This window comes from Pelobates fuscus, chromosome 4 (genome assembly GCF_036172605.1).
Source record: "Pelobates fuscus isolate aPelFus1 chromosome 4, aPelFus1.pri, whole genome shotgun sequence".
Classification (NCBI taxonomy): domain Eukaryota; kingdom Metazoa; phylum Chordata; class Amphibia; order Anura; family Pelobatidae; genus Pelobates; species Pelobates fuscus.
In genome coordinates this window covers 360,330,518-360,357,486 of record NC_086320.1, presented here as the reverse complement: position 1 = coordinate 360,357,486, position 26,969 = coordinate 360,330,518, and positions in this window count along the sequence as shown.

Here is a 26,969-nt window from a genome sequence, read left to right as displayed (position 1 = left end):
GGGCCCATTCCTTTTTGGACAATGATGACCCCATCTTAGATTCACTGGAGGAATTCCTTAAAGCCATGTCTCTTCTCTATGAAGATCCATACAAACAAAATACTGCTGAATTAACAATTAGAACCTTGCTACAAAACCATAGACCCGTTGAAGATTATATTGCTGAATTTAAAAGATGGGCAGTAGAAACGCAATGGAATGACATCGCATTGCGCAACCAGTTTCGAATCGGCTTATCTGAAGCTGTAAAAGATGAACTATCCAGAATAGAACTCCCTACTACTTTGAATGCTCTGATTCATCTATCGATCAGCATTGACAGAAGGCTTAGAGAAAGAAAGGCCGAAAAGGCTCTCTCAACTTCAACTGGGAAAAAATCATTTCATCCTCCAAAGCCTCCTGACAACCCATCCGTACCAATCGAACCTATGGAAATAGGGGTAATAAGAAGTCCCCTCACTCCTGAAGAGAAAAATCGAAGACGTATATTAAACCTCTGCATGTATTGTTGCTCTCAAGTTCATTTAGTCTCTGATTGTCCTTTATTGAAACGGATAAAAGGCAGTAGGCAGACTCATGCCTCTTCCATCCTAAGTGTACTTCCCTCTACAGCAAATACTCAAATGTCCCCTATCATTCTTGTATTACAGTGGGACAATAAAAGAATTATAACCAAGGCTGTTATCGATTCCGGTGCAAATGGAGTATTCATCGACTCAGCCTTTGTAACAAAGAATAAAATTCCTTGTGTTCGTAAAAGAACTTCTGTGCCTGTTAAAGTGATTGACGGGTCCCTCATTTCATCGGGACCAATACTTCATGAATCCATCCCTCTAAAAGTAACCATCAATCATACTCATACTGAAAATCTTATATTTGATGTTATCTCATCACCATTTTTTCCTTTTATATTAGGGATCAACTGGTTAAGGAACCACAACCCTCAAATCTCATGGTTTCCCTTTTCTCTTGCCTTTAATTCCGATTATTGCAAGAAAACATGCTTGCAACATATTCCAATTCTTCAGTCTACTAAAGAACCAGCTAAAACCTTGTGTTGTTCTAACACCGAACTGGAGTTTCCTCCTCCTACAGTCGTTGGGACTTTATCTTCCCTTCTCGACGACATAAAAGGACTCAGTAAAGATACTCTTAATCTTCCTACATCAGTTAAACTATCGAAGAAAGACGGTCTCTACTATTTCAAAGACCGAATTTATGTACCTCCCGCTTTCAGAACTAAAATACTCGAAATTATTCATGATACTCCTCTGGCAGGTCTTCCAGGTATAAAAAAGACCCTTGAATTGTCTAAGAGATACTATTGGTGGCCTCACCAAGACAAAACCATTGAATCTTATGTTAAATCTTGTTCTACCTGCCCAAGATCCAAACATGAACATCATCACCCATTCGGTCAATTATTGAATCTACCGATTCCTGAAAGGCCTTGGCAATCCATTTCTATGGACTTCTTGGTGGAACTACCCCCTTCTCAACATCTTACCACCATTTTAGTGGTAGTGGACCGCTTCACGAAAATGTCTCATTATATTCCTTTAAAGAAGTTACCCTCATCCTCTGAACTCTCAAAAATATTCCTCGACAATATAGTGAAACTTCATGGACTGCCAGACGAAATCATTTCAGACCGAGGAACTCAGTTTATCTCCAAATTTTGGAACGCATTATGTGCTTCTCTTCATACCCAACGTAAACTGTCATCCGCATATCATCCTCAAACTGATGGACAAACTGAAAGAGTCAACCAATGCTTAGAGCAATATCTACGATGTTATTGTTCTCACTTACAAGATGATTGGATAACATGGTTACCCATGGCAGAAATTGCATACAACAACTCTTTTCATACCAGTAGCAAAATGACTCCATTTTTCTCCAATTATGGAATTCATCCCTCCTCATTTCCTGCTCAGACAGTTTCTTCATCTAACCCCTCAGTTTCGAATCAAATCTCTCACATGTCCTCTTTACTCAAGAAATTACATGAAAATCTGGAATTGGCGTCATCCAATCAAAAGAAGTTTTTTGATACAAAAAGACAAACTCCTCCCGCTTATGTAATTGGTGATCTTGTCTGGCTTTCCTCAAAAAACTTCTCCACAATCCGTCCATCAAAGAAGTTAAGTTCCCTTTTTCTTGGTCCTTTTCCAATAATATCGATTATCAACCGTAATGTTTTTAAATTGAAGCTTCCATCTACTTTGAACCTCCATCCTGTTTTCCATGTGTCCTTGCTTAAACCTCATCATCCTGACCCTTTCCATAGAGACGTCACTACTTCTCCTGATCCTGTATTAGTCCAGCGTGAAGAAGAATACGAAATTCAAAAAATTCTGGATTCAAGGATTCATCGTGGCTCTTTACAATACCTCATTAGATGGAAAGGATATGGAATTTATGAAGATACTTGGGAAAACTCCTCTGTCATTCATGCTGACAAATTGATTTCCGCTTTCCACAAACGCTACCCTTCTAAACCATGTTAATAGCACCCAGAGGTTGCTCATTACGGAGAGGGTACTGTCATGCCTTAAGTCTGGTATCCTCTTACTTCCGGGTTCCACGGAGCTTAGCCACACCCCCTTATGACACGGTCTCCTTACTTAATGCGACCGCACCAGCTGACAGACGCTGGATTATTGAACTACGTACCGCACTCATGAACCGGCTACAAACTTCTCTGTGAAAGCCATCTGTTACCGGACCGGACTGGAAGACTACTCACGTCCCCTTCTCCTCTCCTCATCCTCGACTAAAGCCTGAACTCTCTACACACATATCATTGGATATAACCGCCTCTGAGGAGAACTTGGGAACCTGTTTTCTATTTACCGGAAGCTAAGTAACATTAAACCTCTGTGATAAGAGTTACATATCTAAAGCCTTTATTGCCTGTTACCAAAGTCTTATTATCAAACAACCCAGCTACAGCTATCTACAACCTATCCACTATTCGAGTTTAGCTGCACCTGTCTTGCTTCAGATAATTGCTAATGGAACAAACTATTGTAATTGCTTATCACCTAACTTGTTAACTCAACTAACAGACTCTAAAGGATTCAGAACCTGCTAATTGCAACCGTTTATTATTTAAAGCTACAGTGCCTGTAATTCTGGACTTAAGCAACCGTTTATTATTTAAAGATACAGTGCCTGTAATTCTGGACTTAAGCAACCGTTTATTATTTAAAGCTACAGTGCCTGTAATTCTGGACTTAAGCAACCAGTTATTATTTAAAGCTACATTGCCTGTAATTCTGGACTTAAGCAACCGTTTATTATTTAAAGCTACATTGCCTGTAATTCTGGACTTAAGCAACCGTTTATTATTTAAGCTACAGCGCCTTTAATTCTGGACTTAAGCAACCGTTTATTATTTAAAGCTACAGTGCCTGTAATTCTGGACTTAAGCAACCATTTATTATTTAAAGCTACAGTGCCTGTAATTCTGGACTTAAGCAACCATTTATTATTTAAAGCTACATTGCCTGTAATTCTGGACTTAAGCAACCGTTTATTATTTAAAGCTACATTGCCTGTAATTCTGGACTTAAGCAACCGTTTATTATTTAAAGCTACATTGCCTGTAATTCTGGACTTAAGCAACCGTTTATTATTTAAAGCTACAGTGCCTGTAATTCTGGAGTTAAGTCACAATATATTCTAATTGTTCTAATAAATATTCAAGCTCTAAGAAATCTGCAGTTGTGTTCCTTCATAACAAATGTTAAACGTGACAGTTTCTGTCAGTGAATGTGTGTGTTTCTGTCAGTGAGTGTGTGTGTTTCTGTCAGTGAGTGTGTGTGTTTCTGTCATTGAGTGTGTGTGTGTCTGTCAGTGAATGTGTGTGTTTCTGTCAGTGAGTGTTTCTGTCAGTGAATGTGTGTATGTGTTTCTGTCAGTGAGTGTGTGTCAAGAGTCAATGAGTGCATTTGTGTATATGTCAGTGTGTGTATGAGCCAGTGAGTGCATGTGTGTATATATTAAAGGAACAGTATAGAGTCAGGAACACAAATGTATTCCTGGCCTTATAGTGTAGGGTCCCTCGCTGTTAAGGCGTACTATGCTGCCCTGCACACTATGGGCTTAAACACTGTCAGGGCAGCATGGATCACCCTAGCAGTGCAGCTGTCAGAAAGCAAGAACTGAAGGAGGGAGCAGACAAAACTATGATGCTCCCTCGCGGCTCCCACAATGCCCAGCATAGCCACATCATAGAGTAGTGTTTACTCCGTGATGTGTCCATGCTGGGAATTGTGGGTACCGCGAGGGAGCATGATAGAGAGACATTTGTGTTATATTTCCAGTTTCTCACGTGCAAGGTCAGCCTCGGGAGAAAGGGAATAGACACACACAAGGGGCGGGGGATAATGAAACAGGGGCAACAGGGGGAGGGAAAAAGAGACAGAGGGGGGAGGTAGAGACTGGGAAGAAAAGGGGAGAAATGGACACATAGGAGCAGTGAGGGGGAGAAAGAAACATACTGGTACACTGTGGCGAAACCAGCTTCGCCACTGTGAACTGGAGAGGTCTGGCTGCTAGCCTCCTGCCCTGCGACTACGGCCCATGGACATATTGCTCTATAAACACTATATTTGGGCATGTAATAATTTATATTGCTGCTACTGGCCCTTTAAAATCAGCGATGGACATATTGGGACTTTTGGGACTAATGTCCCTTTAAGACTTTGTAACATATCACAGTAATACTGTCTTAAATATTATGTAGGTATTTATGTGTTCAGTTAAACTGGGGATATGTAGAAATGTGTGTTTTATGTGTTAAATGTATCAGTATGTAATTTTATGTCTTTTACTGTCTTTTTGCAACCATGTGGTTAATGGAGTCTGACTCTAGTCCTAGATAATTGGATTACTTCTCCAATTAACTCCAGGGCAGAAGGGAGGAAGCCGGGATGCATTGTGGGGGATGTTTTACTTCTGTTTGGGCCAGATTGTGCCATGCTGCAAGCCAGGGCCCAAAAGATACTTTTAGTAACTTTTAAACCCCTGGTCGGATTCATGCCATTTTTTAATATGTTGTTCCCCTGAATGGATTGATTGTGGATATGTATTTTTATGTGAATGTGATGTATGGTTTTCAAGTTATGAAAGTTGTGTAAAAGTATATTTTACTCTGTATGCATAATGGGATTATGTGTCACACTAAGGGGAGGTGATGTGTGGGAGGTAACATCTATGTCATTGGTTCTTTTATGCCTCCCCCTGGGTGTGGCCTGTATGTGTGAGTTGGAAATAAAAGCCAGACTGGGTGTCCCAGTCCAGAGTTCTTGCTTAACCCTCAAAGCGATGTGTCGTCTCGGTCTTTGGGGGAATGGGATTGTATGCTGACTGCCAAGAGTGTAAGCCGATGTCTGCTTTTCTTGTTCAGCTGTTCCAGTGTTCGTGTGGTTCCAGTCGGGAGAATGGTGTTTGCAGTAGCTGCCTGTGCATCTGGAAAGGGGATTATCGCCTAAACTGGGTTTTATCCTCTTGTAAGTGAAACGGTCCGTTACATACACCATATAAGGGAACTTGATTGACTATTTACTCTTGTTTGTTGTCTTCAGAAAAATGAGTTTTGCAAGGAAAACGAGAGCTTCTTACACTGCTGCGCTTAAATTGAAAGTTATTGAACGTGCAAAGGAAGCCAATAATAGCGAAGCTCTAAGAGAGTTTAGCATCAGCGAAAAACTCGTAAGAGATTGGAGAAAAAATGAGGCTAAATTGCAAGCCATGCCGAAGTTGAAGAAAGCATTACGTTTCAAAGCTACACCTTTTGATGGAATGGAAAAGGATTTGAATGACTGGATAATGGAATGTAGACAAAATGGATATGTTGTGACTTGCTCGAGCATTCGAATACGAGCACTTCAGATGGCAAAAGAAAAATATTTGGCGACTGAAGGTATGGCACAATTTAGAGCATCGTCTGGTTGGTGCACATGATTCATGAACCGATATGGATTATGTCTTCGTCAGCGAACAAAAATCGCACAGAAGCTGCCTAAAGAGCTGGACGAAAAGGTCATGTCATTCCACAAATTCATTATCAAACAGAGAAAAAAGAAAGCTTTCACTCTGAATAACATTGGTAATATGGACGAAACTCCAATGACATTTGATATGCCTGGCAATCGAACTGTAGCAAGCGTTGGAGAAAAAACTGTACTAATAAAAACAACCGGTCATGAAAAGTCACATTTCACTGTTGTACTGTCTTGCCTGGCAGATGGCACTAAACTGCGCCCGGTAATAATATTCAAGAGGAAAACAATGCCAAAGAACTTAAAAATTCCGGCAGGAGTAACTGTTCGTGTTCACCCTGAAGGCTGGATGGATGAGGAGGGTACAAAGTTGTGGCTGCGCAATGTGTGTGGCAGGCGACCAGGCGTAGCGCTAAGAAAATGTCCGTCGTTATTGGTGTGGGATATGTTCCGTGCGCATATAACAGAGGATGTGAAGGACGAAGCAAAAAAAATGGCAACCACGTTAGCAGTGATTCCAGGCGGCCTAACATCAATGCTCCAGCCATTGGATGTCTGTCTCAACAAGCCTTTCAAGGACCGATTGCGCAATATGTGGCAACAATGGATGTGTTCTGGTCAAGCAAAGTTAACGAAAGGAGGAAACTTGATGAAACCAGACATTGATTTGATAACGAAATGGGTAAAGGATGCTTGGGATTCAATATCACCAGAAATGATCAAGAAGTCGTTCCTGAAATGCGTAATTAGTAACGCAATGGATGGATCAGAGGACGACGCAATCTATGAAGAGAAAGATGAATCGGCTTCATATACCAATTCAAAAGATGACGACAGCGAAGACGACGTTTACGCTGATGGCATCACCGAAGAACAATGTTGTGATTTATTCGGACATTCTGACGATGAAGAGTCAGAGTTTGAAAGATTTTTATAGGCCAAACAATGTTTGTGCTATTTTGGAGGGCATAAATAAAAAGTCCATGTAATAAGTTTAAGGAATTTGTTACAGTTAATAAATTAAATGTTCATGTTCATGACTGCTGTTTTTTTTTTTAATCCAGTTTTTTGCTGACATGTTTGATTGTTCCAGGATGTTACCTAGGTAAAATCTGACAAAATTATAAAAATCACAGAATTTCATAGCCCCAAGTTTTACCCTCGACTTATCCACGAGACATAGCATATTTCACAATTGTTGGTCACAAAACTGCACTCGACTTATACACGAGATCGACTTATATACGAGTATATACGGTAAATTTCTATCAAGATATTACATTGTTGAAAAAGTTGTCAATATCAGAATGCAAATTTGAGGAAACAAAATGTAAAAAAAGCTGTACAATTAACCTTAAACCAGAAACAGTTACATTTATTGAAGAAAACATTTTATTTATTAACATTGAAAAAAAAAACAGTGTAGGAGGACAAAAAGTAATTCTCATATTTAACTGCAGTGTATAAATATACATTAATATATAATAAAGAACTTATACAGTTTCTGTTGCCAAAGTATAATATTTGTTTTTAATTTGTCCCTGTCTGACCCAATAGATTGCCGTTTTTGTCAATTGGCCAGGAGATATATATTTAGATATTTATTTATTTTTTTACTCCCCTCTCTGACACACTAAGGGTTAATTCTCAACTTCTAATGAACAAAGACAACAATGTACAGGTGAAATATGTCTGCTTGCAAACTAGATGTGATAATAGCTACTGCTGACAGGAGAACACACAGCATGAAACTGTTCTTCTGAAATGTTTTGTGAAATTGTTTCTTTTTATTTGTTCTCTCCGTGAATCTGTGCTTAGAAGGAGTCTATGTATTGCCAAAGGTGTGTTCTAAATTAAAAAAATAAAAACAAAATCTCTCGTCCAGTTTTCTTACATAACGGATAATTTATGCAATCTGTTTTATGATGATTGATAAATGAAAGAAAGGACAAGCAGATGTCGGACATAAGTCTAAGGATGATAACCAAATGTGTTTCCAAGTTTGAAAGAACAGAAAATTAATTATGTGTTCTAACTTCTTCAACCGATTCTTTCTTCATTTATCCTGATAAAGTATATGATACAACCAGGTAGAATAATGTAGCAGATGTGAGGGACCATTCATGGTGCATATGACCTGGAGTCAACATCTGCTTGAAAAATATCCATTAGGAAATAGTTAGGCACAAGGACAGTGGGTCCTGGACATCAATGCAGGTCTATGGTTTAGCCATCTGAGATATTTATCAAGTCTTGATAGATATCTAGAAGGGAAGAAGCAATGGCCTTCTGATCTAAAAAGGCCATTGTTGTAAAGTCATTGGACACACTACCCCACAGCTGCTGAAACAGTACCGTTCAATGGGGAACATAACTAGTGGCTGATTTGAGTGGATAGTCAATCTTGCAGGTGTGCTGCCTTTTTAGACTGTAAAGCCATTGGAATTTTGGATTATTAATCCATATTTTTATGGAAATGATCCTCAAAAATGTGGGCAATGCCGCCAGGTGAATTAACAACCCATGAATAATACAGACAAATGGATTATAGATGATGAAATAATCAGCTATACAACTGTACTCATTTATAGATGATTCAAAGATTATAGATGAATAACTAATCAGCTATACTATATCAGCTATAGATGATGAAATAATCAGCTATACAACTGTACTCATTTTAATTAATTTTAATACCAATTAATGGAATTCTGCAGTGTATATTTTCTACAAAAGTCACAAATATTAGCCGTTCTAACTCTAAATCTTCAACTCCAACATGAGACATGATACAAGTGAAGACCTTGTGATCATGTCATCATGAAAATTGAATACAAAGTAACGTTTAATCTTTCTTTAGAAAGTGCTACGGAATCTGTTGGCGCTATATAAATGGCGATAATAATAATAATAATAATAATTGTAAGCTTGTTTGGGCAGTGTTAGCTTCACCTAATATTCTCGTCTGTCCTGTACTCATGTTCTGTAATTGTAATTATTACTTGAAAGACCACATTTAGAGACATTTCAATGTATTTTGGTATTTATTATGGGTACAGTTTAACATAAACGGGGATGCCCTTTATTAATTGTTTGATTTGTCATTAAAACTATTTCTGTTCACAAACTAGCGGTATCCTAATTGGATGAACCCTTTCTAAGTGTATAATATATACATTGCTAAAAGAACAAACAAAAAAAAAAAAACCTTGTTTAAATTCAACATTTAAATCCTTGTTCCTTTTGCCGGCAAGAACATGGTAGAAACGTTTTGAAGAACGGTAAGGGAAAAAGGATTTGCTATTTCAATGCTGTATAATTTTTTTTTTTTTTTTTTTTTTTTTTTTTAATTATCACTGCAAACATTATATTATTTATTTTATTTGACAAACATCTGTTTTGGTGAACGAAAGATCTGAAAATAAGAGAAAAGAAAAGAAAAGAGAGATTTTTTTTTTTTTAATAAGATTTTCCTCTTTATACCAAATATTTTTTTAAAAAACAAAAAAGAAGAATGACAGCATCAAAGGTGGCTAAATGATGCAATAATAGATTAATGGAGAAATTGGATTTATTAGGGAATATCACTTGCAACAAGGAGTGAGTCTAGAAAGTAGCTGTGACATGCATGCAGTATCAGTGATTAGTTTAATATATAATTTGCTTGTACTTTCATGATCCATAACAGCGAGCTAAGTTCTAAACTGCATTATCATCTATTACAGAAGGAACAAGGCTGATAACCTGTGCAGATTTCACTATTTCACTAATTGCATTTTCTGAACCTTTATTAACACCACCCCTCCCCTTTCATTAATACAAACTACATCTACAGTGTGTTGCTTCCCTCTAGTGGAAGAAATACATTCATTCCTGTAGTGTTCTAATCATTCTGTACTTTGTATTTCTATTTTCTATTTTCTATTCTATTTTCTAAGAACACAAATAAAAAAAAATTAAAATGAGTATACGCATCATTCTAATATATATTTAAGTCTTCTTTTCAGATATGATTTGTTTAGAATTATTATATTTATAAATTAAATATTTTTAAAAAATTAATATGACAGAAGGATATTTTTTTTTACATATAATCCAACATAAATGGCTGAATATCCTATATGCTAATTTTTTGACAGAATAGATAAAAGCCCATGTATGTGATTCAGGAAAAAAAAGCTTTCTATAGTGGAGTGGACACTTGTTCTGAATGTATTAAGGTGCTACAAAAGAGGAAATTATATATGGAAAAAAGATACTCATCTTTGAATGTCTTTAATTTGCTGCAAAGTCCCAAGATGTCCGGTTTGCAGTAATGTCAACAAACACCATAAAATGAGGTCCTTTCAGCCAAACCTGGTTCCCACATTCTATAAAAATGCTGAAACCTACCACAAGATCCTCCTGCCAAGCTGGGATTTACAGGGTACATATTATTGCAGCAAACGTACATGCTTTTGGATTGTTCCATATACATGTGCAAGCATACCGATAGAAGACAAACAATTTTGCTAGTGAATCGAATCTCATGGGGATTTATGAAAGTATCTCTCGTTCAATTTTTTTTTTTATTAACGCGAAGCAGTCAAGAGTTACTTATACTAATGTGGGAAATGATAAATAATAATGTTATTATTACATTAATATAGTCATCTAGTGTTCTAGTGTATATTTTCTTTTGGTAATTTTTCTTTAAACCTTATTAATAGTGTCCTCTGTCATCCTTCTTTTACATTTTTCCACCATGGTTTTACCTTTGTTCCTTGCCCCGGGCTCATTGTCGATGACCGAGAATTAAAGAAAAACAAATGCTTCAGGTCTGCTTTGTAAGAAAAAGCTTATAAACTAACAGCATGTAATGAGCAATTTCCAAGCAGCATGATCTGAACCAGACCCCTTTCAGAACCTCAGGGCCAGAAGGAAGGAGCAGATGTTGATATCCCCTTCCTTGGCAGGGATTTCTATCTCTCGGGGTGAGTTAAAAAGGCAACACATTTCCCAGGAGCTTAGTCCTACTCATTCCATTTAAAAAGATTTCTATGGAGACAAACATGATGGAAAAAAAACACATCCAATAGTTTGATAAAAATGATTGTGTAAGGCTTACTCTCAAAGCAATGGATGAATGGATGAATAGATAGATCAGGGTACTGTGTCTTACTGTACTATAGAACAATGTACCTTATTGGGTGACCTGTAAACAGCTCAATTAGTTGATATTAGACTTGTGCATTAAAAATAAAGAAAGAAAGAAAGAAAGAGAGAATGATAAGGAATCTGCTAGACTGAACATTTAAAATGATCAACCGAATGCTCAAAATAACCAAACACTCGAAATTACAAATGTTGACCGAATGTGAGCTGAATTAGCTCAATTAAAGAGCGCACAAAATTAGCTTATCACTGCACTGCTATATATAACGAAAAATTCATAAAAAAAGATTCAGTTGACTAATTTTCATCAATGCGGCGGTTTGGCTTGTCCATGGAAAAAAAATAGGGATAAAGTGTGCAATAATGATAATTATATATAATTATCATTATTGCACACTTTATCCCTAATTTTTTTCCAGTAATTTTTTTTCCATGGACAAGCCAAACCGCTGCATTGATGAAAATTAGTCAACTGAATCTTTTTTTATGAATTTTTCGGTCATGTACAAGTCTATTTGATATATTAACTATAGTACATCTTTGAACCTCAGGGTTGCAAGTTCTAATGCCAGCATTATTAATTTAGCCATTTATTGGTCAAAAGTAAAAAAAAAAAATAGGGAAATGGGTAATTGTAACATTTTGAAATAACAACAAGAAAAACATTTTTTAATTATCATCACTGTTATCTAGGCCTCGTGAGAAAAGTTTTAAAGTTTCTTCACAGGCAAGTGGCTACAGTATTGCAAAAAAAACTCTGAGAATAGGCAAAAGCTTAGAGAAACTTTGCTTAGTTTTTGCTTAGATCTCAAAAATGGTTTTGCTCACTTGTGCCAAACATATTTCATTTGCATATGAGACTGATCCCTTAAGGGAATTCCAGAACCAATATCATGGCAAGTTCTCTCTACACAAGAGATACAGCAACCACAAACGAACATTTCAGCCATCTTTGGGCCTTGTCAGCGAGTGTCAGCGAGGTGTAGCTGATACCTATTTAGGCACCGTGAGCACAAATTCCATGTCTGGATTACCCTTCTAATTTAGGAAGAGCCCAAGCAAGCTCATTGCAACAAAAAACAGAGAATATGAGAACTCTGAGAATAGGCAAAAGCTTAGAGTATCTCCAGGGCCGGTGCATCCATAAGGCGGCACAAGCGGCCGTCTTAGGGCGCACCGGCTCCGGGGGCGCAAGATTTCAGTGACCGGCAGGAGGGAAGCTCTACCTCCTGCCAGGCCACCTTCTGGACCCCCAGCACGACGTGCAGCAGTGGTGTGATCAGACGTGGCGAGGGAGCTCTAATCTCCATGCTCTGCTCCCTCGCGCTCTGTCTGCTGATGCCGCGGGAGCCGGAATATGACGTCATATTACGGCGCCTGCGGCATCAGTAGGCAGCGCGGGAGGGAGCATGGCGTGGAGATTAGAGTTCCCTTGCCGCGTCTGATCACACCACTGTTGCACGCCGCCCAGCAGCCCCACTGGACCCCAGGGAATGATTCATCATCCACACCAGCTCTCCAGGTAGGAAGGCTGGGTGGAAAATGTTTATTTATTAAAATAATTAGTGAGTGTATGTGATGTGTATGTGTGAGTGTGTGTATGTGTGTCTGTGTGTATGTGAGTGACTGTATGTGTGTCTGTGAGTGACTGTGTGTGAGTGTATGTGTGTCTGTGTATGAGTGTATGTGTGTCTGTGAGTGACTGTATGTGTGTCTGAGTGACTGTGTGTCTGTGAGTGACTGTGAGTGTGTGCGTGAGTGACTCTCTGTGTGTCTGTGAGTGACTGTGAGTGTGTGCGTGAGTGAGTGTATGTGTGTCTGTGAGTGACTGTCTGTGAGTGAGTCTGTGTGAGTGAGTGTGTGTGTGAGTGTGTGTGTCTGTGAGTGATTGTATGAGTGTGTGTGTCTGTGAGTGATTGTATGAGTGTTGCATGTGAGTGTATGAGTGTGTCAGTGCATGTGTGTGTCTGTCAGTGTGTGTTTGTGAGTGTCTGTCAAATCAGTGAGAGTATATTTGTCATTGAGTCTGTGTGTGACTATCAGTGTGTCTGTCAATGAGTGTCAATCAGTGTGTGTGTGTCAATTAATGAGTGTGTGTCAGATCAGTGAGTCTGTGTGTTTGTCATTGAGTGTGTGTGACTGTCAGTGTGTATACACCACTGAGTGTAGCGTGGCGGAGCGCAGTACAGGAGCTTCTGTTTCCTGTACCCGGCCAGACTGACCGGAGGTGCTCACTGAGAGAGCACTCCCTGTCAGTCCGGCCAGGTACAGAAAATTGAAGCTCCTGTAGGGGATATCCTCCACTCGGCAATGCTACAAGAGAGGTAGGAGGCACACCAGGAAGGGGAGTGCGACCACTAAGGGGGTAGGGGTGCACCAAGGGACAGGGAGGGGAGGGGAGAGAAACACCAAGGGACAGGGAAAAGAGGGGAGCGGTTAGAATAACACTAAGGGACAGGGAAAGGAGGGGACCAATAATGGACGGGGAGAGGGGCTGGTTAAGAGGCACATAGGTTAAGATGTTATTTGGGGGGGGGGGGGAAATACATCTTCGCCTATGTACCCAAGATTCCTTGCACCGGCCCTGAGTATCTCAGTAGCTTGCCCTTCGGTCAGTCCCTGCTTAGGCCTGCCCTTCCAATAATTGTCTAACCCTCCAATTATATGTGTTTAAAATACCATGGGCGTAAAATTCGCCATTGTAACCTTACCCTCCCAAAAGTGCTTTAAACACAGAGACCTAAAGTGTGGGAGGCACTGCTGTGCTCCACATTGTAATACCATGATTTATTTTAAAGAGTGGATTAATGCAGTTGTCCTCTTATAGATAGCGTTACAAGGAAATTGTAGATCTTAAGCCATAGTTGATGGAATAATAGCTGCATCAGAGAACATTACTAATTTGAATAACTTAGTCTAAGATTTGTAAATAAACTCACAGTTAGGTCAACATACAGTTGTAATCAAAATTTGACCCCCATTGAAAATTAGGTTTATTGTCAAAATGTTCAGACTTTCAGCTGTTTGGAATGAACAAATCAAACTGAAGCAATTGAAATAGCTCAAAACAATGAATGCTTCAAGAGGTTTCCTCAAATTTAGCTGAAAATGCAACTTATAATGACTTCTCCAGTCTTGAAATTACTCCATCCCTTCATGGCAAGCATCATTAGTACTTAGTAGAGCACCCTTTTGCTGTTATGACCTGCTACAAATGAGATGCACAGCCAGACATCAGCTTCTGGCAACGTTCCTGAGTATATTCTTATTCTTGGCTCTATGTGCTCCAACCACCTTCTTCATATTCCAGCAGAAATTTTCTATGGGATTCAAGTCAGGTGATTGTTATGGCTACTGTAAAACTTTTCAGGACTTTGTCTGCAACCAAGCCATAATGAAATTTGAGGTATGCTTGCTGGAAGTTCCAATGACGCCCAAGCTTCAGCTTCCTCACAGATGGCATGACATTTTCTCCAAGGATTTTCCAATACTTCAATTAATTAATCTTGCCTTCCAAACACTGCAGCTTGCCAGTGGCAGAGGATAAAAAACAGCCCCAGAACATCACCGATCCACTAGCATGCTTAAAGGGACTGCTCAATAAAGTAGTCTGGGTGCCAGGTCCCCCAGGTTTTAACCCTTCAGATGTAAACATAGCGGTTTCAGAGAAACCGCTATGTTTACATTGCAGGGTTAATCCAGCTTCTAGTGGCTGTCTTCCTGACAGGCGCTAGAGGCGCTTTTGCGATGCTGGATCTTTTCACTTCATTCTTCTCCCTCCAGACATACTGCTGATCCATTGGGCCAGAAAGTTCCAGTTTTGTTTCATTGCTCCACAGAACAGAATCCCAAAACTTCAGTGACTTATTTATATGATTTTGAGCATATTGGAGCCGACTATTCTTGTGCTTCTGGTCAGTAGTGGTGTACCCCTTGGAGTTCTGGCATGGAAACCTTCTGGGTTTAGTACGCGCCTTCTTGTACTCACTGAAATCTCAGTGTCCATTTCAACCAATTCTTACTGCAGGTATTTTGCAGTTACTCAAGGGTTTTTCACAGCCATTGATTGCTTCCTTTTTCTTTCCTTTCAAGGTAATGTAACCACTGTTCCTTCAACTTTGAACTTGTGAACTATGCTTCCAATGGTGTCTCTAGAAACATTCACTGCCTTCGCTATCTTTTTGTATCCTGTTTCTTGTTGATAAAGGGCAATGATCTCTTCTCTTATCTTTGTGGACCATTCTTTTTATTCATTTCTAACATGCAGTCAAACGTGCCACTCAACAAACCCCTAGTCAGCTCAAGTATTCCAAATGTTCTGGCTCAAGCACACCTGGTGCAATTAATGAAGCCCTTGATTAGTTTCATCAGGTGTGCTTGAGACAACACCTGTTTTGTAGATTTGTACTTTTGTAAAGGATTCTGTTCAGGAGGTTGAATAATTTTGAGACTGGAGAAGTCATTATAAGTTGCATTTTCAGTTGAATTTGTGGGAACCACTTGAAGCATTCATTGTGTTGAGCTATATCATTTATTTTGTTTGATTTTGACATTTTGACAATAAACCTGATTTTCAATGGAGGTTGAATAATTTTGATTACAACTGTAAAATTTACAGATTTCCCAAATGTGTTTTTTTTTTACTTTTAATAGATTATTCAACAGACTGCATTACGTATAATTACTATGTACAACCTATACTGTATATTAGACTTGAAGATTTGTTTTGGAACAAATTGCAATCTATCCAAATCTGGCTTGATTGGATGATCAGCCGAATTCCCAAACTCAGAAATGTACTTGAATCATGATCCAACAGAAACACACAATGCCAAGCCTGTCATTTCAGGTTCATAGTTCTGAAAACCACCCATTGGGCCAAAAAAGGAGATGACTGATGGAAAAAAAGGATAATTGATGGCTAAGGGAAAGTCACTAAATGTGTATTATATTCACAGATCAACTGAGAAGTGGCCAATAGAGGGAAACAGAACAAAGAGTAAAACAAAAATCTATATTTATATATTATATGTTTAAGAAATATATAATGTATAATTATAGTTTGCTTTAGTTTTTTACTGTTCCTATTGTTTTTTCCTCCATATTTACAATTTATCACTTGATCTGTGAACCAAATGGCAAGGCAATGCTTCTATCGGTGTACAGCAAAATATATATATAATTATATATCATATATATATACACTGATAAGCCACAACACTGACAGGTGAGGTGAATAACATTGATTATATCATTACAATGACACCTGTCATTGTAATGATCCCTGGGTGGGATTTCTTAGGCAGCAAGTGAACAGTCAGCTGATTTACCTGGGGAAGAGATGGCAGCAAATTGCACTGTGACATGAAGGCAGATTGAGGGAGGCAGTATTATGATCTGGGTAATATTCTGCTGGAAAACCTTGGGTCCTGGCATTCTGGCTGATGTTACGTTGACCACCTACCTAGAGATGGATGAAGACCACTTGCACCCCTTCATGGCAATAGCAGTGGCAACAGGATAATGCACCCTGGAACACTGCAAACATTGTTCAGGAATGTTTTATGAAACATGACAAAGAGTTGCCTTGGCCTCCAAATTTCCCAGCTCTTAATCCAATTGAACATGTGTGGGATGTACTGGAACATCAAATCTGATCGATGGAGGCCTCACTTTGCAACTTGTAGGACTGAAAGGATCTTGGTGCTAGATACCACAGGACACGTTTAGATTTCCTGTGGAGTCCATGCTTCGATGAATCAGAGGATTTGGTAGGACTTGGGGGAACTTCACTATATTAGGCAGGATATTTTAATGTTGTGGCGGATCAGTGAAGTTGCAGTATACTGATTGATCCATTTGCGCACCCTTTTTGTTTGTCTGATTCAGGTTTCCAATACTGAAATACTACCAAGCTAAACTGACATTCGGATGAAGTTTGAGCATCCTGAATAATGAAAGTTTTCACAATGTCCACCAGTCCACACGTATATTAACCAAAGCGTGAATTATTTTGAAAACCTTCCATGTAACTTTTCATATACATTACATTTGGCAATCAGTATGACTGAGTAGGATATTGAGGAGACAATTATAAAACGAAGAAAGTAAAAAATACCGAACGTGCCATTGTAGTAGGAAACAATGTTAAATCCATCTCTTATCTAACACTGTAAAATAGATAATCAGGCAAAGAAGGTTCTTTATTTATTTATTGTATCACCCACGTTTCTTAAAGCAACCACCCCAACAATAGGGATAATTACTTTGGTTTCCATGGTTACATTCAAAGCAATGCTAAATTCAAGAGAAAGAAATATAATATTTATAAAAACTAACAAGTGTGTATGTTTCTACGGACATTATGGATGCATCAAACCTGGAAGAAAATTTATTGCAATGAGCGTGCAGGAATGCTTACACTGGTATCTGAATATATGAAAATCACTGCATAATTAAGACTAAACGGCAGTGCTTATTTGCATGGGACAACAGAATAATGAGACACGAAGGGAAACTCAAAAGCAAATTGCGCTGCTTAACGCGGTTTATGCCCTTTCCGGTAGACTGAGAAAAAAAAGAGAAGAATGTTATTGTCAATCATAGCGGAATAAATTGAGGTAAAGGAAGGTAAATAGATATGTCTGTTTTACATTTAGTGCGGCAGATGGCATTTTCAATAACACTTTATGCTAGTCTAACAGTGAAATCCTGCAGCAATGTGACACATGATAAGAAAACGTAATTATAAAAAAAACAGCACCCCTGTGTTTATAATGTCGAAAGACGAAGGTATGGCGCCAGAATATAAATTAATGTTTTAGGATCAAAATATAATTATGACTTCTTTAAATCAAACCTAAAATAAATACATTTAAAATGATATAAGAAAATAATCTTATATTACCTGCAACTAGTTGTTTAGATATTGCTGTATCGGGGTTTAATACATTTTTTATACTGTTTACTCTTATAATCTTTACATACAAAGATACAATTTTAGTTACTTTTACTTGTTAAGAATCAGGCACATTATTTTTTTTTTTTTGTTTTTTTTTTAAAGAGCAGACGCAACATTGATTAAATTAACGTTTGTCTGTCGTCTTATGAAGAACAAAGTGTAGATTTATAAAGAACTACCTGCCCCCTGGTTTGGTAAATGTCTTGCTTTTTCAGGTGATTTTTATTAGATCTAATGCATGTCTAAATTCTTCAAGTGGAGAAATTATGTATAGGGTTTGTTTACTAAACTCAGATTGTAGTCAATTAAAAACAAATTGGAAAATAAAGGCAAAAAGTGCTGATTTGAAAAAATTCCCTAACTCATCTATAGTCAATATATTTGTGTACCGTGGGAAAGTTTGTTCAGGCAGAATAATTCTTCACAATATTTAAATTTGGTTAGGGATATCAATGCTCATTCATATGATGGTTTGGCCTAACATCATTTATATAAAAAGATTCAAGGAATCATTCGGACATACCAGAAAGTGAGCGAAAATGTGCCAATGGGTATACTGCCAAATGTTAGATATAATAGAAAAATGATGCTATATTTTGTACAGCACAGGTAAGTGTATTTTCCTGCAATTTATTTCAAAGACCAATAGTGGGAAAAAGAGAAGGATCAGTAAAAAAAAACCTCTGTATTTATGTATTTATAACTATAGATTTTTTCATTCCTCCTTTTTTCCCTCTGTTTGTCATTTCTCTCTTGACCTGTGAATAAAATCAACATTTAGTGCTGGGGCAGAGCCTGGCACCCAAGCAGCCCAGATGTGTTCAGCACAAGCTCCCACGTCTGGGGCCAAAAAACGGGGTGTTTCACCCAGAAATAGACACTTTCAGACCGCAGCTTCTACTAATCAAACCCGGGAGAGGCTGCTGCACCAGACGGTACCTCTCCCAAACTTCTCCGATAGTGGACTGACCAAACGAGGCCTGCGGCCTACAAAGGGCTGAGTCCGGGAGAGGCGGCCGCTCTCCGGGATCTCAAGCAGAAGGTGGGCACCCTGAAAACACTTCCTCCCCCCCCCCCCTGGGACCGGCGGGGGTCATCCCAGTCCTGCATCAAGGAACTCACCTTGTGGAAAGCGGGTAACGGAGACAGCGAGAAACTGATACACGGCAATCCTCCTCAAAATGGCAAAAACACCCTCTACAAGCGACAAGAGGCAGGCCACAATAGACGGGTGCGCCGCACTTGATCGCATGCTGCTACACCTCGATGAGATCTTCACCCGATTCTGGGAGCAATTAGAAACACGTGCAGCAGAGGTGGCTGGGGGATGGAGAAGCGGACGAAGGCGAGCGGGAGAAGGGGTGCATGGGGCCACGTCGGGCACAACAGCCCACCCAGCATCCAAACCGCACACACGCCGCCCACCTGGGCAGAAATCCAACAGGGAACTCATCCCAAAGCCCCAAAAGACGCAACGAAAGGCCCCACAACAGCTGATAAAACACTTCACTCCCAGGCGGATTACAACTCTGCAGCAGCAGCCTGTGGCAATGAAGAAGGCCCCAACATGGCGGCGCGTGAAGCGACATACATCACACCAGCTGCGGGCGCCAAGCAAGCGGTCACTGTCGACAATTAAGCCAGCTGACACAAATGAGGTATCGGAGGTGACATCGACCCCATTGAGTGGCCTTGCCTTACAACCCACTCTGAAGCCTGGAAGCACAAGTCACTCTCCCTGGCTATCGGGACACTACCTGTCGTGTATAGGCTGAACTGACTCCGCAGCCTGTCAGCCACATGGACTAGGGCTATATAGGCTCTCCAGTTCCTTTTCACCAGTGGTATTCTCTCATATGTTTGTTTTCTTTCCTTATGTTTATCTTTAAGATCCATATTGTCTATATTACTATTCAGGCACCACCGTTTAGCTTTTGGCCTACTTAGACATGGTGACGCAGCTCGGAAATGTTAACTCATTTTCTGTTTTATCGACTACGCCTGACTTGATATGCTTAGGTACTGTTTTACCAAGTATTAATAAGGCTTTAGCACTGCTCGGTTAATATTGATGTAATAACGCACTCCAGACTACAGTGACTTCTAAGAGTAAGTGTAGCCTGCTTAGACCAAGCCTGAAGTATGACAAGCTTAGCTTAATCTATATTCATGTTTATGCTTATTTAAGCGATATAACCTACGAGTCACCTTTAAACCTTACAATTGTGCATGTTCTTACAAATGTCAAGCTACTATAAAACTATAAAATTGTGCTTATATACATGTCCAAATTACACAGATGTGTATCTTAGCTTACTTTTTGCTCCTTGTTTAGACATGTGTGACTATGCTCTTAACTCTTGTAATGTCTAATTCTTGCTCTATGAGCTGATAGCATATATATTGCATATAGAATGTGTCAGAACCATATATGTGGCCTCACTTTGCAATTAAGCTTAACCATGCATTTTGTTGTCTATTATTATCATTTTACTGTTAGTTAATATATTCACCTACAACTTGTTACTTCTTTGGTTGATATTGCCATGAGTTTAGACATACCTATCTAGCTTGCCTTCATAAAACTATAAAATTGTGCAGTACGATAAAACACCACACAAATGTTTCACTGTGTGTTATGATGCTCTTGCTATCGCTGTTGTGGCACTGCAAGCTCAACTGTATATCTATGCACAGAAAAATAAAGAAAATAAAGAATATAAAAAAAATCAACATTTAGTGCCGTCCCCTAGCCATTTATCATCTTTTTTCCCCATCAATCCAATCATGTTTTTATTCTGTTTTTTTATTTCACGAGGAACTCAGAATAACGAATCAAAAAAACATGTTCGACTATCGTGCTAGTGGTTTGCATTGTTATACTGTATGGCCTTATAGAAATACAGATTTCAACCAAACAGGTGATCGGCCCAAATTAGGAATCCCAAATCTAATAGTGACAGCTTGGCTATTTTGCAAATAGAAATATCAGATGGCACCAGAGTCCTTCCAACTCGGAGTAGACTACTCTCCAAGATCAAGCAAACCACAGCTGGACTCATGTTCAGGGTTCAAAGCAGACTTATTTAACAATGACAAGCAACATTTCAGCACAAGAAGAAAGCTTGACAAAGGCTCCTCTTGTGCCAAAATGTTGGCCATTACTGTATAATAAATCTGCCTTGGACCCTCCATATTTGGTCAGTTCTAGGGTTTGGTTAGCTTGGCTATTTTAGTCTAACTTCTGCAATTTGCTTTTCATTTGACAGTTTCCATTTAGAAAAAAAGCACAACAGTAATCTTATCTACGATGGTCTACTGCCACTACAGTGAAATAACATTTGTTTTGCAAAAAGAAACTTAGCTCATAAAGCCTCACTTACCTCATTACCGGCTTGGAAAAGAATAAAATTATCTACCAGGAACACATTCTACCAATGTAATGTCTGCAAAATGGCTGAAAGTGAGAGCTCCTCTCCTTCCAAACAGTAGAGGACATTTCAAACCAAGATTCTACACTTAGAATGGGGGGTGAAGAAGGTGAATGAGTTCTATAATATGTCTCATCAGCATGGCTCAAAGCATTGAAACTGTACAGTCTTTGGCTGCTTTCTTGTCAATTGGATGAAAACCAATGCTATGGTTTAAAAAGCTGTGTTTAAACCAGTGTTCCATAAAAAAATGCATAATGAATTCTACAAACTGATGCCTATCTGTGCTCATTTGTAGTATGATTGTATGTTGTGCTATGGAATTATGGGATAATTGTGGAAATATGATTTATTATTTTTTAACTGTACAGACTTTCCAAGAATCCAACTTGAGAATTGCAGTTGATGCACAACAGTATTTTTTTCTAGTTTTCATCAATTTGTCGTGTGTTTAATTTTGTTTGGTCTTACTGTAATATATTTGTCGTATATGTAAAGGCAGTATGCCTGGTGTTGTGGGAGGGGGTATGAGTGGTGTATATCATCTCCATAAAATAATATAGCATGTAAACTGCTTAATAATATAAAAGCCCTATAATGTGAACATGGCAGATTGTTCTAATTCTGTAAAAGGAAATCTGCAGATTGGTGAACATTTATCGCCATCTAGAGGTCGTATGGGGTACTTTGTAAAAAAAAAAATATATATATATATTTTTTTCAAATGTAAAGGTTTATTGTTATTACAGAGAGAAAAACTATGAATGGCAATAGGATTTCTCAAAAGATAATGCATCACATGTATATTAATAAAGCATCTAAAAAACAAATTGGAAAATGAGAGGAAGTAGAAACAAGGAGAAAGGTGCGGTGAAGCATGGAAGTTGTTATAGAGCAGGGTAGGCAACCTATGGCACATGTACCATGCACGGCACTTGAGGTGTATTTTCACGGCACTCAAGGCTGCCAGAGCCAAACAGGCTCTGGCCTATTAGGAGTCCCAGTGAAATTTCACATAATCTGCTAATACGAAAAGGTGGTGAAGGACAATTCTCAATTTATACATTGCAACAGGTAGAGGAAGTGACCTCAGATCACTTCCTCCCAGCACTTGTGAATGGGAATCCACAATGTAGTAGAGCAGCCCACAGCCGCTAGTGCAGCTCCTGTCCTTGACCTGTACCTGGCCAGCCTGGTCCACACTGGAACCTAGGGAAGCTACCCACACTGCTATATATATACACAGAAATGGAGAATAACCCTGCCCTCATACAAATAATACGAACAGCCCACACACAAACATACACACAATCCTCACAAACTCAACACCACTAACAATCCACATACATGCACACAACCCCACATGCAGCCTCTCACATGCAATACCCCAAACAGCCCCTCACATACACACAATGTCACAAATCCATCCACACACACAATTCCACAAGCAGCCCCCATACACAGCCCACATTCATAGGTATTATACACAACACCACAAACTACTAATGAACATATACAATATTATGGCTCATATACGCACAAACACAACAATACAAAGCAACTGCAGTATAAATAACACAAGCAGAATACGGCAACATACACATTTAATTTAAAAAAATAAGACCGGTACTCTACGGGACATCACAATCTTATTTCGGCACAGTGCTGCTAAAAGGTTGCCTATCCCTGTTATAGAGGCTTTGTCCCTTCTCTGGGATTTGTATCATTAACCCCTTAGTGACCAGACCGCTTTTCAATTTTCTTACCGTTTGGGACCAGGGCTGTTTTTACATTTCTGCGGTGCATCTCATATAATTTACTATTAAAAAATTATAAAATATGATGAACTTTTTTTTTTTAAACACGCTTTTTCTAACTTTGACCCCCAAAATCTGTTACGCATCTACAACCGCCAAAAAAAAACACCAATGCTAAATAGTTTCTAAATTTTGTCCTGAGTTTAGAAATATCCAATGTTAACATGTTCTTAGCTTTTTTTGGAAAGTTATAGGGCTATAAGTACAAGTAGCACTTTGCTATTTCCAAACCATTTTTTTTTTTTTTAAATTAACACAAGTTACATTGTAACACAGATTGTCAGGAATCCCTGAATATGAATAACCCTTCACATGTATATATTTTTTTTAAAGAAGACAACCTAAGGTATTAAACTTGGGGTATTTTGACTCTTTTCATGCAACCATTTTACCACCAATCTATGCCAAAAAAAAAAAAAAGTGATTTTTTTGTCACAGATAGCAATTTAAGAATACATGTACAGAGAACTTTAAGGGTTACTGCGAAAGAACACCCCAATATGTGTTCAGCAACATCTCCTGAGTACAGTGATACCTGACCATGTATAGGTGTGTTGGGTTTTCTGGGGGCTAAACGACCTTATTTGGAGGGTGCACATTCCAGTTTTCCAACTTGGTTTTCCAAATTTTCACACCTGGTCATCGTGCACCAATGTCTTATTTGGGACATTTCTAAAGCCAGCAAATATAATTTACCCCCATCAAACCATATATTTTTGAAAAGCATACAACCCAGGGTATTCAATATGGGGTATGTCCAGTCTTTTTTAGTAGCCATTTAGTTGCAACCACTGGCCAACGTTAGCATTTATATTTGTTTGTGTGCTAAAAATGCAAAAGAAATTATGAACGCTAACTTTGGCCAGTGTTTGTGACTAAGTGGCTACTAAAAAAGACTGAACATACTCCATTTGCAGTACCTTGGGTTGTCTTCTTTTGCAAATGGTATTCCATCATGGGGGAATTCTCATTCCTGGGCTACTCTCAAAGGCGACATAACCAATCTGGCAAAGTTCAATGTGAAAAAACTGCCTTATATTTGACCCTGTAACTTTCAAAAACACTGTAAAACCTGTACATGGAGGGTACTGTTATACTTTGGGAGACTTTGCTGAACACAAATATTAGTGTTTCAAAACAGTAAAACGTATTACAACAATGATATCACCAGTGAAAGTGCCGTTTGTGTGTAAAAAATGCAAATAACGTCAATTTCACTGACAATATCATCGCTGTCAGGGCCGGATTAACATAGGGGCTGATGGAGCTGCAGCTCCAGGCCCATGCCCCATGAAATAGGCCCATTGATTTAAAAAAAATATATATTTTTTTTTTAACACAATACTCTTAGGGTTTCCACCTGGCTGGTATCTTACTGGCACAACCAGTATTTGAGGCTGCCTGGCCGGTCCCGATATTGCAGTCATACTGGCAATACAAATGCTGGTATTTTTCTCAGTATAAACAGAGATTACGATGCAATGGCCAGTAGGGGTCACTGTGTGTGTGGAGAGAGGCAGGGATAGGAAGTTCCAACATATCCCTCCCTGCCTATCTCTATCCGCAGGAGAGTAGCTACAGAGAGTCCAGACAGCCACTCCCACCCTGCAGAGACAGCCTACAGCTCAAGGAAGGGATGGGGGAAAGGCTGCAAGGAGATATGGGGGCACTGAAACACTAGGGGACACATGGGGACACTAAGAGATATGGGGACACTGAGACACCAAGGGACATTGGGGGACATTATGACACAGACACTTGGGGACACTGAGACACTTGGGGACACTGAAAGATATGGGGATACTGAGACACCAAGGGACATTGGGGGACATTATGACACAGACACTTGGGGACACTGAGACACTTGGGGACACTGAAAGATATGGGGATACTGAGACACTAAGTTATATTGGGAGACGTTATGACACAGCCACTTGGGGACACTCACACACTTGGGGACACTGGGAGACATGTGGACACTGAGATAATAGGGACACCGTATCCTTATGACTCCCAGCCAGTGTCCCTAGTGTCTCAGTGTCCCTGGTGTCTCAGTGTCCCCATGTCTTCAAGTGTCCCCTAGTCTCCCAGTGTCCCCATGTGTGCCAGCCAGTGTCCCTAGTGTCTAAGTGTCCCCATGTCTCCCAGTGTCCCTTGTGTCTTATTGTGTCTCCAAGTGTCTCGATGTCCCCATTTCACTCAGCTCTGTCTCGCTGGGTGAATATGGATTCTTTTTTTAGTGTCGTGATTTTGTTTTTTTTTACAGTGTGTTTTTTTTTCCGCTCAGGCTTATGACCCCCACCAGCCGCTAATGGGTCCTCCCCCCCACTGTCACAATAGGTCACCCCCTAGTTTCCCTATTTTCACTTAGGGCCCCAACCCGCCACTAATGCGTGGGGGCTGGGGGGCCCTTATCCCGTTTAGTTGAATAGCCCCCTACTTGCAGGGTACGGGTGGAGGTTCGGGGGGGAAATAGTGTTAATTATTTAAATAGTTGCCTTACCATGGGAGTGTTTTTTTGGCTGCTCACTGTTTAGTAAACATGCCCCTACTCACAGCATAGTAAGTAGGGGCATTTACCCAAAGGGTATGTCTACTTCCGCATTATATTTTGTGATATCCCGTAGGCCTCGATATCTACATACTGGCATATATTTACCCCCTTTACTCTTCTGTAGTACTGAAAACCAAATATCTATTACTCTACTGCATCTTTGTTTATACGCAGTGAGACCTGCGAGTCGCACACATATACCTACTGCCCAATTGTACTACTATAACTATGTTTGTTTGCTTCAATAAAGCCTTGTTGAAATTTAAAAAAATGAGGGGCCTACGGGCATTTGGGGGTGACTACGGGGATAATACAATGTAGTCAAGTCGGGAGGGGGGTTAAGAAAAAACTAATGGCCATGACAGTGCCGCTTTAAACAAAACACACGGTTCTAAGGATCAGGGGATACTTTGTTGCAGAGAATATTGAAGTTAGTTTCACAGTGAGTTATTATAAACTTCGGTCTCGATTACAATACAGCCGATAATGTTTCTCAGCAGTTTATCAGCTCCCGATAAGGTGATTCATTCAATTGATTTAATTCTGGGCATTAAAGGCTTATTGGGAGCTGATAAATATCGCTTCAAATAATATAGATTTTTTTTAAATATCTAAAATCTGTATTATGTTTAGCACAGAAATGACCAGAGTTGGCGATTCAATGCCATTTATCTAGGACATAATCCCAGATGAATGGCCTTATAAACATCGACAGCAATAAGCTGTTGAAAAATGTAATCATTTTTTTTTTTTTATCTATTTGTCTGCTGGAAGCACTAGCAGTGGGCAAAGAGGTACAAAAAAGCCTATTTCTCACATTAGCACAAGAGGGGTTTTAAACCTCCCACATCTTGCTATGCCGGTAGTGGGGACATGTCCTTTAAACAGTGAGTGACTGCTCGCTTTGATGAAAGACTTGTTACTGGCCAGCTATGACTACCCAATTGCTAGCAATATACAGGGAAGCCTCCCAACTATGGACATCAGGTTGAGGCATCAAATAAATTAATAAGGACAGACTGGTCACTGTCCACCTCCGTG